General features: G+C 43.5%; 1 protein-coding gene across 1 annotated transcript in view; it reads left to right on the top strand.

The window, feature by feature from the left end:
• LOC119384815 (autophagy-related protein 16-1) overlaps positions 1 to 15,509 on the top strand; it is a 225,949-nt gene that overhangs the window by 191,982 nt on the left and 18,458 nt on the right. The gene's annotated exons all lie outside the window — the stretch shown is intronic.

The raw sequence follows: 15,509 nt of genomic DNA on the forward strand, positions 1-15,509 counted from the left end.
CATAGCATGCTTATTGGCCAATAGCCGACATAAATCAAGAGCGGTGTTTGGATCAGATGCGCTTGTTGCCGTTGACGCTGTGTATAATAGTTGTTGTAGTTAAATAAACAGGCTGAAATATGGAAAAACTTCGTTGCGAGTTTTCGAAAAGATGACTCACTTCCGGTAGAAGCCAACTGTCGTCTGCTGAACTCGGTGTGCCCGCGCACGTTCGAGCGTAACTTAAATTTGGCCGCACGACCTTTTCGGTATCGCAGTTTCTTTTGCCTTGCTTGTTTCGATTAGTCTTGTACGTCATAACTGGCCTCAAATCTTACAAAGCTTGTGTGTGGCGTTAAGTTCTAACGACACGGATCTCGTGCTGACTTGATCAGTGCGTGCACAGATCGAGTTGCAAGCAGGTTCTTAATTAACAGACCGGAGAGCGGCCCCTCGTGAACCGTGAGGGTTGGATTATAGCTGAGGGTTTTAACGCTATTATTTTGTTGACAGAGAATGCACATGATCCTTTGAGCTTTGGATAATACACTTCACGTCGAAGATATCCCAAAGATGGATTCAGCGGTAAGGTCGAAATAATACAACCTGAATTCCACTGTCAACTCACTGAGAGCACTTTTGCTTTCAGTCATCTTCAAAGAACAACCATCGGCCTGTGTTTAAGCTACATAATTTGTGGGGCGTCATGCAGGCCGAAGTGAACACCTTCGGCTCCGAATTCTTCGGTTCGTCGTGTCGTGCCGTTATAAAAATGATAAGCGTCTGCCCTCTTGAGTGCTTCTCCATATTTCGGCAATGCTTCGCTCGCCCGAAATTCGTGGATACCAGCGTGACAAAGGTATCTTCAGTTGGCCGAACGTATCTGCATTTCATGGGCGTGTCCTGTGGGGCAATTTTAGTAATTTCTGCCGCAAGCTGCACGCGTCCAGTGGCAGCAGCGTGTTCTGAGCTGTTCTAAGACCGCCTGTGTTTGCATTGTAGGGGTCTGGGCCAGCCGCCGCGCAGAACCCCTCAGAGACGAGGACGAGACGCTGAGCAACACGTCTTTATCATTCCAGGACTCGGCCGCGACTCACTGTCAACGGCCACTGAGCGCGAGCCGCGAGCGTGTCCATCGTTCTCTTCTACCGTCGGCGCGCTCGCGGCTGCCGCTCCCATAGCATATAAAAGTTACACACGCAAACGCCACAGTTACAAGGATATTGTAACGCGCCTACATTAGGTGCATTTAAAGCGCGCCTACTGTCGCGAGCTGCACGCAGGGGCAACAGCGCCTTCTGAGCAGCTGAACGATAATCTATTTCCGCAATGAGCACTTACTTGCAGTTCGCGCTTTACCGTGGCGTACAGTGGTTCTCTATAACTGATATTTTTTATTTAGTTGCTTTCATACTCGTAGACTACCTACTGTCTTACTAATTAACCGTTATTGTTAAGCATCACACCACCGCATTAAAGCGAATGCCAAAGGCATGGCCCGGTGTCAAGCTAATCTAGTAATGTTGGTCAAGCACAACATCCACAAATTTACCAGTGACATGTCTCCTGCCAAATAAAAAAGTTAATGCACTTGCACTTCACCCTTGTGAACATCCATGTGTACTTGGCATTCCCTGTGCACAGATGACGCAGAACGAATTAAAAAATTATGTATTACAGTCCTCCTCAATGAAACAGCTGTTCTTCAGAAAATAATGGTTCGCTTGAATTGCTAGTATACTATATTCACAGCAGTAGACAGGTTGGCTTGTTCACAATTCAGAACGTTACATACATAACACAGAAACACGAGGAATATAGCAAATAGGTACAAAACTGGAAAAACTCAGTCATATGTGCACTCCCTCATCCACTTGCACATTATGTTGAAGTTCACTTATACAACAGGCACCTTCAATTATGCTACGATTAGTGAACTATCAACCAACCTACGTTAGAACACAGTGATGACTTGTTGCCTAACTGCCTGTCACCTATATTTCTCTTTCACAATGTGTTCTAATGTGTAAATCATCTGTTCTATTTGTTTGGTAATGAAACACAGACCGTTACATTGAGCGAGCAGTGTTTCACCAATTTGTATTGCATGCAGAAGTTCATTTCTTCTGTTTGCATGCATGACAAATAGACATACTTCATCTGATACAAGAAACAGTGTTTGCACTATTTTATTGGAGTCAAAACAGAAGCAGTCCTCATGTCAGTGGAAGCATATGTATATTTCCATTTTTATGCACAGAACCTGCACCCAATACTGAACACATGGAACAACATATACAGTACAGCCCAAGCACTATATATAATTCACAGCAGTAAAGCAACATGAAAGTAGTGTGTAAAACCTCCTCATAACGCATATTGATATGTGCACTTCACAGTGCCAGTATCTAAGCACAATCCAAAGAAATGATCTTAAAATAACAGCGCAAAAGACGACGGACGAACACACAGAGACAAACGAGCGCTGACTTCCAACTGGTTTATTTATGTGGAAACAGAAATATATAGCACTCACATATCACAAGAAACAGAACATGACATCATGCGCAGAAACTCCCTTTCTTTATGAAGAAGAGCTATGGAAGGATTGCTGACGCACTGATCACCAAGCTTATCAATCAGGTCAGCTTCTATGATCTCACGCGTAATCTGTTCCCAGTTCTTAGCGACGACACTCGACTTGACAAACAATGGAACACACGCGCAGCGAGAACAGTGATAAGCTAGATCACCTTACTTATATTTTTCTACATTGTACTTGTGTTCAGATAATCTAGAATTTAGGCACCTGCCCATCTGGCCAATGTACAATTTTCCGCACGATAACGGTACACGGTATACAACGTTCACTGTGCACTGGACAAACTTAATCTTGTGCTTAATAGTGCATGCTGCAACTTTTTTGCGGTTCGGGTCAGTGATCCTGCAAATCTTAGACAACTTATCCGGTGCAGAAAATGCAACACAAACATTAGCTCGCTGACCTATTTTTTTTTTCAGATTGTGGGAAAGAGTATGCAAATATGGCACAACGGCGGTGACTGCTCAGACGTATGCTCCTTTCTGAGCAAACCCTCAAGTACTGAGGTTAACAAAAGCTTGGGAAACCCCGCGTCTGTTAAACGCAGAGCTTGTCTGTTACTGTTTCATGCGTGATAATCACGGATGAAACAGTAACAGACAACACTATCAGATTTCTAGACCTTAAACTAACATTTAGTGACGAGCACACTTGTTGGATTTATGAACTGCGTGCAAACAAACCTTTGCTTCAGTATGACTCCGCGCATTCAAAGCTCGTCAAGCGAAGCATAGCTAAGCTATGTTTCACTAATGCGCCTAAAAAATCATGTTCTCGTGCCATGACCGAGAGCCTTACCAGACAAGCTCTGCGTTTAACAGCGGGGTTTCCCAAGCTTTTGTTAACCTCAGTACTTGAGGGTTTGCTCAGAAAGGAGCATACGTCTGAGCAGTCACCGCCGTTGTGCCATATTTGCATACTCTTTCCCACAATCTGAAAAAAAAAATAGGTCAGCGAGCTAATGTTCGTGTTGCATTTTCTGCACCGGATAAGTTGTCTAAGATTTGCAGGATCACTGACCCGAACCGCAAAAAAGTTGCAGCATGCACTATTAAGCACAAGATTAAGTTTGTCCAGTGCACAGTGAACGTTGTATACCGTGTACCGTTATCGTGCGGAAAATTGTACATTGGCCAGACGGGCAGGTGCCTAAATTCTTTTTTTTTTATTTGAACATACTGCAGGCTTTTCACGGCCCATGCAGGAGTAGATACAAGAATACAAACTAAACATCGAAAGAAAATACATAACGAAATAACAAGAAAGTGCAATGCCAACAGATCACAATTCAAACTCGACACACTGTATTATGTTCATAAAAGATTGAAAGGTGTTACAGCACACAATATTGTTATCTAGTTGATTCCAATGATGGATAGCTGACGGAAAAAGGGAATGTTTGTGAGTGTTAACACGACTGAAAGGTTGGTGGATTGACTTGGAGTGGTTCAGTCGCAATGAGTGTTTAGGCGGGTCTAGCAGGTAATGAGATCGTGATATGCGGAATTGACCATGATATAATTGGTAAAGAAATTTTAGTCGCGAGATAATTCTGCGATGCCAAAGAGGTTTTAAATTTGCCCTTGCGAGCAAGCCTGCAGAACTGGATTGCCTCGAGAAGTCAGAATATACAAATCTAACTGCCAATTTTTGTATTCTTTCTATTTTATTAATGAGATGCTTTTGATGTGGACTCCAGATGAGATCGGCGTACTCTAAACATGGTATAATTAGTGTTTTGTATGCATTAAGTTTAAGGTGTGGTGGTGCAGTGCGCAATTTTCTCCTCAGGAAGGATAGCTTCCTCTCGGCTTTACTACATATGGCTAAAACATGTGGTTCCCAGTTGAGGTTCGATGAGAGAGTAACGCCTAAGTATTTTACTTGGTCACTTTTGTCGATATTTATGTTTCCTATAGTATATGTAAAGTTAAGGGGATTGGTCTTATTTGTGAATGAAATGAAATGAGTTTTGGTTGTGTTTAATTTCATGCCCCAGGTATTGCACCAGGAATAAATCATTTGCAAGGAATTGTTCAGATTAACTTGATCGTCTGAATTGTGTACGACTGTGTACACGACACAGTCGTCGGCGAATAGTCGCATTTGAACAGGGTTATTAACAGAAAATTGAATGTCGTTAATAAACATTAAAAACAAAAGTGGAGCAAGAACCGATCCCTGAGGTACTCCAGAGTAAACAACAAGCGGTTGCGATAGATGGTTGTCGATTGTTACCCTCTGTTTCCGTTTAGTTAAAAAACTGTTAATCCAGGCTACTATTTTATCATCAATACCAAAGGCCGATAGCTTTGTTATTAAATCCTTGTGTGGAACAACGTCAAACGCTTTAGAAAAGTCTAAGAAAACGGTATCTAACTGACTGTTCTCGTTAATTGCATTGGCTATGTCGTGAGTTAATTCAGCTAATTGGGTTGCAGTTGAGAGACCTGATCTAAAACCATGTTGATGTTTGTAAAGGAGCTCATTTGTTTCTAAATGAGTTATTATGGACTTGAAAATTATATGTTCTAATATTTTACAGCACGAGCTCGTAAGCGACACTGGGCGGTACTTGCTTAGTTCTAGCTTTGAGCCTGATTTGTGTATAGGGACTACTGTAGCGTTGCGCCAGTCGTCTGGTAATTCCGAAGTGTGTAGAGATAACGTGTATATTTTAAAAAGATATTTAGATGTCCATTGCGCATACCGGCATAAAAATGAGTAATTTTATCGGGACCAGTGGATTTTTTCAGATTAAGCTTGAGTAGCAGAGCAAGTATGCCTTCTTCAGATACAATTAATTCTTCCATGGGTACTTTCACAACATAGGGGGGTAGTACCGCGTTAGTGGCATGTTTCGTAAAAACTGATTGGAAGAACTTATTCATTTCATTAGCGATTTGTTCGGGTTTCCTAATAACTTGTTCTGAATACTTAATTTGCGAGATTGAATCTCGTTCATCTGACAAGTATCGCCAGAATTTGTGGGGACTGTGGGTCATAAATGATGGTAACGTAGTGTTAAAGAAATGAGCTTTTGCTTCAAACATTTTGTGTTTCAAGGCTCCGATAAGATCGGATGCGTTGCTCTTGTTTCCCTTTTTCCGCCGTCGTTTTATTTTTCTTTTCAGTTGAATTATTTCACGAGTTATCCAAGGGTATTCTCGGTTGATGCGTTTCTTTTTATTCGGAATGAAGGTATGTTCGCAATAGTTGACAATGTTTTTAAAACGTGTCCAGAGTTCTTCCACATCTGTTAGCTCGGTGAATTCACAGAACTGTGTTTTTAGGAAACGTAGTACAGCACGATCATTTGCACGGGTGTAATCTTTAAAGTAAGTAGATAGTGGCTTTTTGTATTTCCGCGTGTAAGTAATGGGACAAGTTAAAGAAATCACTTTGTGGTCTGAAATGCCATTCTCGATGGACACAGAAGAACCTTCTAATGTGCTACTTACAAACGCTAGGTCAAGCCACGGCCGGGCTAGACCGCACGCGCGCGCTCGCTTCTTACGGCCTTCGCATCGGGTGTAGTACATACCTCTCGCCGCTGCTTTGAGGGGGGCGCTACGACCCTGACCCTTCTCCGCCGCTCCGTGCAGCGCGCGCAACGCCGGCACATGAGTTCGGGCGTGCTTCTTCACTCACCGCGCGTTGAAAAACAAGTTGCCTAATCGTTGAAGACGCACAAATGGTTTATTCTGACTTCTTATATGCGCAACGTGCATCGCGCTTAGGCTTATTGAAAAACGTATAAATTCAAGAGCCGGGAGTACAGCTCTCCGCCATCAAATGTGTAGACATTCTGAGGTTTAGAAATAAATATTTATTGCTCGTAAGCACTCGCAAATAGTTGAACCCTTTCAAGTGAAAACTTTTCCGGACTTCACAAATGTCTCGTTCACAACCTAAAATGCTTCCTAGTCGGCTTGTGTGCGTAGGTGGAAGGCTTGTCGTTCGTGTCAATCAGTTGGTTTGTGTGATTGACGAGAAGAATTCTTAGGAATTTTTCGGCTATGAGATCTGCGGATCGTCGGGATTGGCTGTCGTCAACGCCTTCAGGGCAACTTAAGATGGGAGCGCGTTTGAAGTAGGGCTGGACTGCTGTTTCCAAAACTCCTAGCACATTCCTGCGTGGCAGGTGTTCAGAGGCCTTATCGAAAAAGACCACTATCTTGTCCAAAAGAGCTAGAAACTCAGGCCTCGGGTTGTGTAGTTCGTTCCTGTCTTGTGCTCGCAGTAGCTTGTACAGCTGATGCTGCCTGTTGTTGGTCGTCAGTAGCGCAGTGCAAGAGTCAAATCCGAGGTCTGTAATAATAATAAGCGACGAGGAGAGTGAAAAGTGCGAGCGATTTGAGCGGGTTTTAGCGGTGCGATTAGAGCGGTTGTGCGTTGTTAGCAGTGCGATTTGAGCGAATATGCGTATGCGACTTTGTGTTATGAGTTTTGCGTTGTAACCAAGTTGTTGATAATTAAATGTAAACTTCTTTTTCCCTTTTAACTGTGTGTCGTGCGTTGCGTTTTCTATTGTGTCTTATTTTACGGCCCAGCCATCCTGACGCTAACAAAAGGAACGCAAAAGAGCTCGGGGTCCCTGGAATTAATGTTTCCAGGTGGTGTTAACACCAGGTACCACTCTCGGGGCGTGCGGTCCGAAGGGGTTATTCAGCAGCAAGAGTCCTCTCTTGTTTTTTTACTTTCTTTCTCCCTATATGCAGTTATTTTCAACCATTAGAGATACAACTCACGTACGTGTTTCAAAGAGCTGTCAAGCTGCAGACCGCAGCTTTTAGCCCTGAAAACCACTCCAAATGCATTTGGAAAAATAAAGAAATAGAAAATAGCTAGCAAAGGGAAGGCGAGCTCTCTTAATTGCGGCCTCATTGTCCAACGAGACCAAGGGCCAAAGGTATTTGGTGCTCTCTGCTTGCAGAACAGGTGCAGCGTTGTTTATCTCTCTCTCTGATCGTTGCCAATGCTTCATGTCTCCTGCATTATGCCTCATGATGATTAGCACAAACGCAACACGGACGAAAAGAAGAAAAAACGACGACACAATTGAGCGCTATCTAACAACTGAATGTTTATTGGAAAAATCACAAATATATACGTCTAAGAAAGAGAACTGCGTGAGCTGCCTTTCTATCACTTTGATTGATGAGGAAGTGTCTTTCCTGGAAAGGGCGTAGTTTTGTTAGCATACACGTTTTTATCTGTCAATTATCTTTGGCGCATGTGCGGGCTTGTTGTTTTTTCTCTTTCTTATACATATATATTTGTGATTTTTCCAATAAACATTCAGTTGTTAGATAGCGCTTGTGTCGTCGTTTTTTTCTTCTTTTCGTCCGTGTTGCGTTTGCGCTAACCACCGTGAGCAATTTCCAACTCGCCCAATTCGCTACCCTCCTGCATTATGCCTCGTTAGCCGATTCTTCCGCAGTTTTACTGAGTTTAAGCTTGTATTATCCACGAGCACATGCATACCGACATTATGCGGAGAGCCGTCTGATAACATTAGTTTTTTTTTTTAAAGGAGACGATCCTCCCTCTACCCCTGACTTCTTGAATAATTCCCCTCCCCTTTCTCCGTCGAGAACCCCCATTCCGCGGTTTCACATCGAGCAACACTCTTGTGCCGTGTGCGCGGCGCAGCAGATGCACGGTCAGGGTCGCAGCGCCCCTACCGCCGACGGGCGGCGAAACATACTGAGAAACTCTCCCATTGCTTTCGCGACGGGTGAGAAGGCCGTAAGGAAAGAAGCGCGCGTGCGGTCTAGCCCGGCCGTGGTCAAGCAAAGACGACGACGTTGAAGTGATCCTAGTGTTATCAGTCACTAGTTGATTCAGTGAAAACGCGAAAGCCACGTCAAGAAGCAATTCTGAACTCGTGACGTCACGACCATCATGTGAATTATTGCTCCAGTTTATTCCGGGAAGGTTAAAGTCCCCGGCAAGAATTATTTTTGACTTGGAGTTTGTATGCTTTGAAAGATGATCGTGAATCACTTCGATGTAGTCAGGTGCCGCGTTTGGGGGCCTATATATCCCTCCTATGGTTATACTTTTATTGCAATATGTTAACTTGCACCAAATGCTTTCATGGTCAGGAATGCCATCGAGTTCTAAGGATCTGATATTCTTTTTAATTGCTACCGCTACACCGCCGCCTCTTGACTCTCTGTCCCTACGGAACAATCTGTATGTATTAGGGACAACTTCTGAGTCACGTACTCCAGAGTGGAGCCAAGTTTCTGTTATTATTGGTTGCTAGTTGCTAGTAGCACATCAACACTAGATTATCTGAACACAAGTACAATGTAGAAAAATATAAGTAAGGTGACCTAGCTCATCACTGTTCTCGCTGCGGGTGCGTTCCGTTGTTTGTCAAGTCGAGTGTCGTCGCTAAGAACTGAGAACAGATTACGCATTAGATCACAGAAGCTGACCTGATCGATAAGCTTGGTGATCAGTGTGTGAGCACTCCTTCCATAGCTCTTCTTCATAAAGAAAGGGAGTTTCTGCGCATGATGTAATGTTCTGTTTCTTGTGATATGTGAGTGCTATATATTTCTGTTTCCACATAAATAAACCAGTTGGAAGTCAGCGCTCGTTTGTCTCTGTGTGTTCGTCTGTCGTCTTTTGCGCTGTTATTTTAAGATCATGAGCAACGAACTAGCCCGTTTTACCGCCATTCCAAAGAAATTGAATGCACAAGGAACTTGGTGTCAGCTTACACATGAAGGCAACTAAATTAGTACAATAAGGCTAGCTTTACTTTTGAGAAATATGCAACCGTGCAGATAGGCATGTTCTAGTATTTTTATTGGATTAGTTTGCACTATGGCATCAAAACATGTCGCACGTGATCATACAGTTGAGTTTCCTGCAGAATAGTCTAAAATTGATTGTAGATCCACTTACCACAATTTATAAAAGCATTCAGCAATGCCCACAAAATGACAATGCGGCCTTCATATATTGATGCACATATTTGCTGACAGATATCTGAAAACTAGTGTAAATTTCTTTAATTATGCTTGGGCACTTGTCGGCTTATCACATGACTACAATGTACCAATACTTCTAATATGCATAAATAGTACATCTATGTTTACAATATATCCATGCCAGCTAGTGCCATCTGCAACTTAAAGTTCTTCATATTTAATTCCTCACTTCATGCCTTTGCATAATTACCACATTGAAAATTAAGCCCAGCATTATGGCTTCAAGATGAACTTGAAATTAGGCAATAATGAGCCCAAAATTAAAAATTTCCTATAAATAGTGGCTGATAGCTTGGCACATTGGATCCTAGGACTTGATATGATATGAGGTTGAATAAAATTTGACCACACACTTATAGAGACTGTAAAGCAGTCAGGACTTAAAAGGGACCGACAACTGCCCAGAATATGAAATGAGTTGACTCCACTTATGTAAAGATTGTCCGTTGCACTGACTCAAACCAACCCTGTTTTTTTCATGAGAGATAGATTTATATTTTTATTTCTTAATTGAAAGTCGCGAAAAATGACCTGTGGTGCGCGCCTCTGGCGGCAATAACATGAATGATCCGATGAAGACGGCCACGTGACAGTTGATTTCTGTACGCGGTTGACGATTTTTTTTGTTAGTATTGAAATATTGTTCGTTTCTTTATATTAAAAGGTATTACTCCATAATAATGTACATATAGGCCCGCGTTAGTCGTATGCATTAAAGTGGCGCTGCCTTCGCGTGACGTAATGATCCCATGCTCGTCAGCGCGTTTGAGCAACTTTTCAGCGTGCTCATGCAACCGTGCACGCAGTTTCCAGGTCGCTAAGATTTTGGAGCGACATAGTTTTGCTACCTACACTTCGTCTCACAAATGATGTGCGCTGCTACTCGGTGCGGCCTTGCGTATGCACAGTTACGTTTTCGATTACTTGGCTTGGCTCGTGTATAGAGAGTAACGACGCCGGGACAAGCCATCCATGACACAGGTGCAGGCAACCTTGGGCGCAGGCGCACACAACGCTGTACAAATACCGGGAAGGTGTATAAAGCCACACATCTCATTGTAACAGCTTGCTATTTTCAAAAATGGTTGGAAAGGTCAAAATAAAGGTGATTAAGCATAGTTACAGTAACTCCTGCGAAAGCAGAACAATGACAGCTTTCACAAGGGCTAGCGGCATCGCTATCAATTCTCAGCGTTGCTGGAGCAAGCCTCCATGCGTGTTTGGAGCCTTTCAGATCGAAAAATACTGCTTATAAAATAACTACGTGCTTTTCGGATAAACCACTGCAGCTACAAACGCTACGAAAGGTGAGCTTTCTGTCGCGCCGTAAAAAACTGGGTCGAGAAAAATCAGTTGTCGGTCCCTTGAAGTTCATGGTAAAAGAAAGCGGAAAAACAAAACCACAACACACGTAGAAATGAAGGGGACAGGATGACGCAGTACTAGCAACTGAAGTTTAACACGTGCTTGGCTTTTTCAGACATGTTTTTACTCTTTCTGCGATTGCGTGATTCTTTAATTTTGTAGTTTTTTCATACTGTGTGTGTATATCTTTCTGCGGTTTGCATTAAACTTCAGTTGCTAGTAGCACATCATCCTGTGCCTTTCATTCTCATTTCTCTGTGCTGTGGGGGTTTTTTCCGCACTTTCTTTAACTATCAATACACATCAACTCGCCCATCTGTCCATTTTAGGATAAAGTTAGCTGAATAAAGCCGGTTCCATTAAGTGTAATTTCGAACAATGCGATATTTTCAAATGCACATGCTACTGGAAAGGTTGCGCGCAGTATCATGCATAACACTCTGCATCAATCCCAGTATTTGCCCAAATGCTGTAAGATGTAAGAAATGTTCAAGATAGTGTACAATGAGGCACAGGGGAGTGTTCCCACAATACACTGTCTCGTACACAAGCAGTGGGCGAGCAACTCTTGCTGGTTTGCCAGAAATGTCTTCCTGAAATTGATACAAAAAAGAAGTTTATTAAGCTTTCTGTGTCCATAAAAATGAATTTCTCGCAAAGGACTCACAATTCACTATACTTATTGCAGACCTTTTCACAAAACATGAAACAAATGCAAAATTGTGAGGCTGCTAAGTAGTTCCTTGTCAACTTTTCAAGTACACAGGGCGAAAAATACACGAAGGTAAAGAAATGCGAAACAACACCAGAAGTGTTACTCTTGTCCTGTGTACCACCATTCGGGTAGATTTCGATGTCAGTCAAGTTAGCATTATAGTGTAAAGGGGCGTGAATGTTAGTGAGGCTCACTTCATATTTAAACATGTTGGACACTAGATTCCTGATCAACCACAGCTGCTCTGTTTAGGACTGAATATTGGGCAACTTGGTATTGATTCATGGCAAAAATTAACAGCATACTTGTTATGAGGACAAAAGAAGACCTGGACACAATACCAGCGTTTTCACCTTGTCACAAGTTGTGTCAACAGTGAGCATACTGTGTACAGATAATAAACACTATGGCAACATAATTCAAAACAAAATAACGAGAGGGAAGAAACAAGGTGATTCAACAAGGTGGTTCAATAGGTTCAACTGGCTTATATCAATGTGATTAAAATAGCCTTGCATAACTAATACATCTCCTAAAGGCTATAAATATGCATATGTAACCCTGGCAAGTTCCAGTGCTGATATGTGACTAATGAAGTGACAATACCATAAAATGCATGTTCTTCACAACACACACTGTCACTTAGCGGATGTCTGTCACATCGTATGGCCATAATTATGTTTCATCATATGGTCAGAATTATGTGACAATTATGCCACATGTCAGTGCGCACAAATTGACATCGAGGCGGAGGATCAAGACAAGCAAATCAAGCATGAAAACAGCATATATAGAAAACAAATTCGGCCTCAATGCACATTTCATTACATAACAGCGTGATAATGGCGGCTTTTTTTTTTTGATTTCGTGTATACTCCTTGAAAGCACTCTGCTTCATTTATGTGTTATCGGAAGGAAGGAAATTATGCTGTGCAAAGATCTTTTTTCAAGGCGCACTCGCGCATCGATTAGCTGGCCATACGAAGCATGTGCTATGTTCACAGGAGTTTCTAAACACGCATTACACATCGTTGCTATGTGAGCTTAATGACTGTTCTTTCTTTCTTTTTCGATTTTTCATTGCACTTTTCAATCTACGTAATGTACAGGAGGATACCTTCAGCTACCCGAGCGACGATAAGGACGCGCGAACAGAGGAAACATTAGTATTACTTACCATTGTGTTCCCGATGGTACTGCGAACGCAGCGTGCCATCATCTGCTAGGTAATATACTCAGCGGCAGGCTCGCTTGAGTCGCCGGGACAGTGTCACACCATATCTCACCCGCAGTAAGACCCGCAGTAAGGCATATTGCATTGTCGTCAAACCACGCATTTCACGTCCAGTGGCAAAGAGCAGGCACAAAACGCGCACACGTGCCCGACACAGCTGGGCAGTTCAGAAGCGGCGTTCACAAGGCCGAGGTAATCCCATGACGGCTTTGCTTGGGCATCCCGCACGCTGCTGGGGCCAGCCTAAAACAACTCTCTTCTCGCGTTTCTTTCTTTTTTGCTTTTTTTCCCCCCTTCGCGCGCCCATACGTCGCGACGATTTTTCAAACCTCGCTTGTATTCCGACGCGTCTGAGTCTCTGATTTCCTCGCTCTCGCCCACGGGCAGGCGGGCTGCAGCCGTCCAAAGGTCGAAGGCCATTTTATCTCGTTTCCTCCCGTTCACAGCGACTGCTTAAAAAGAATCGCGTTTTTTTTTTTGCATTTGCGTCGCGTTTTCTCCGCACGGGATTTTATTCCGTGCATTGAGGCAGGCCGCCTTGGCCAGTTCGTTATCTAAAAGCGTATACTGAGTGTACATGCTGTGCCAATCGGCTGCATCGAGGGCTTGCCAGCTTTTCCTTTCAGTTTAAATTTGATTTGATGGAAAAACGACATAAGCGAAGTCACGAAGCGAAGTAACGACAGTACGAATGCGAAGTATCAATATCAATGCGACATAAGCGAAGTAACGACAGTATCAATGCAAATAGATCGCGTCAGCGCTTACAAACCAGACGTGATAGACCGTGCCGCACAGCGAGAAGCATCCGATCGGAACTATTAGTTTACAGCAGCAGCCGTGAACACCGCCAAGTTACGCGGAAAGGAAACCACACAACACTGAAGTGAGGTGACGTAAGGCACTGGGCGAGGCTCCTCGAACAGCGCTGTCCTCCTCCGGAATGAAGTGAGCTGAGAGGAAGTTGAGAGGGTAAATATTGCGATCGCTATATCTCCGGTCCTTCTTTAGCTTTTGAAAAAATTCTTTCGGCTATATATTTCTGGGAAGGGTCCGACTCATTCCAGGGTGTTTTTCACGCCAAACCCGAGGAGTGGATCATAACCCCTTTAACTGTAGTGCAGTGATTTTAACTTAAATTGAAACAACCCTCGAATTACGCGTCTGACGCTCCACCAATTGAGCTACGACGAAGGGTGTACCCTTGTCCACTTTGTAGTGTATTTATGTGCGCTTAGTCCCCGGTAGTGTTCGCAAGAGTGTTCCACGCTCGCTGCTTAAGCTACAAGTGGCGCTGGCTAACACTCCCAAGGATTAAGCACGTAGATAGTACGTACCATCCTATAGATATCTAGGAATAACCTTGTCTTGCAATTTATTGTAGCATCCACATAATTTTAATATCAAATGCCTTTCATGCTTTTGTCCAGTGTCATTGGCCCCGTTGCCCCCTCCCCCCCACATGTAATGTCACTAGCGCTTGAATCACACACTAAACCAAAATTAGAATTTGCATTTGGCATGTGGCACCCATACAAGCAGTGCATGAGAAGATGTCAAAAATTGTGCTGCTACAGTCAAACCCGGATATATCGAACTCGCAAAAAAACGCCTGTCAGTTCGATATAGGGCATGATTCGATATAAGCCTGCTAAAGAATTGGACGTCATAAATTCACATACCATTCATAAAAGCACTTTATTGACGAAGCTAGCTTAGTTGCGCTTGAAATAGTCTTCCATTTTTTTTCTGTTTGAGCAACTTTGCTGCCTGCGACAGCACGCATTTCTCAACATGGTCTTTCCTGGTTTAGCAACAGTCTCTCTACCAGGCGCTTCCGATAGCCGGCTTTCAGTGAGCGAGCTTCACAGCGAAAGGCAAATTCTGCTGCTTCACGCTGCCATCACGTCACAGGCGCACAGTGTGAAGCACAACGAACGAGAAATGCAGGGAGATAACTCGCACGACGAGAGTACAAGAGGTCCTGATTGGCTGTCTCGGCAAACGCTGCGGGCGGGTCAGGATAATTTTTTGCTGGGGGGTGACGGCGGCTTGACTGACACGGAGTGGTCACAGTAGAGAGAGCGGGTCATGCGCCACCGGGTTAAATCACTTTTGGAGTGAGTGGTGGGGAAAAGCGCCAGTTTGCCCGCTGCTACGAGGGAAAGCCAACTTTCAGGGGCACTTTTGCCCCGCTTGACGTTCGATATATCGGGAGTCACTGCTATTCTTGTTTGATGTAACCGTAATTTTCACTATATATTCTCACTGTAACTATACCGTGTTCAGAAGTTGTTCGATATACAGGATAATTCGATATAAACGGGTTGAATATAGTTGGGTTCGACTGTAGATTCATTCACTCTCCCTGCTCGTACGTCAAGATTTCATCTTTGACAGCAAAACTCACACTGCCGTCCCTCTTTTTTCATGGCCACATCGTGGGTCTCGTCCTTTGTCGTAAATTCTTTCATTCAGGTGCAGCACGCTTATCTTACTGCACCAGCTGTCCACTTCAGGTTACGCACCCATCATAGTGCATTGCTACTTTCTCTGAGCAACTTCAGACTGGAACGGCCTGCCTCAGTACATCGTCACTATCAC

Source organism: Rhipicephalus sanguineus, chromosome 3 (assembly GCF_013339695.2).
Source record: "Rhipicephalus sanguineus isolate Rsan-2018 chromosome 3, BIME_Rsan_1.4, whole genome shotgun sequence".
NCBI lineage: Eukaryota > Metazoa > Arthropoda > Arachnida > Ixodida > Ixodidae > Rhipicephalus > Rhipicephalus sanguineus.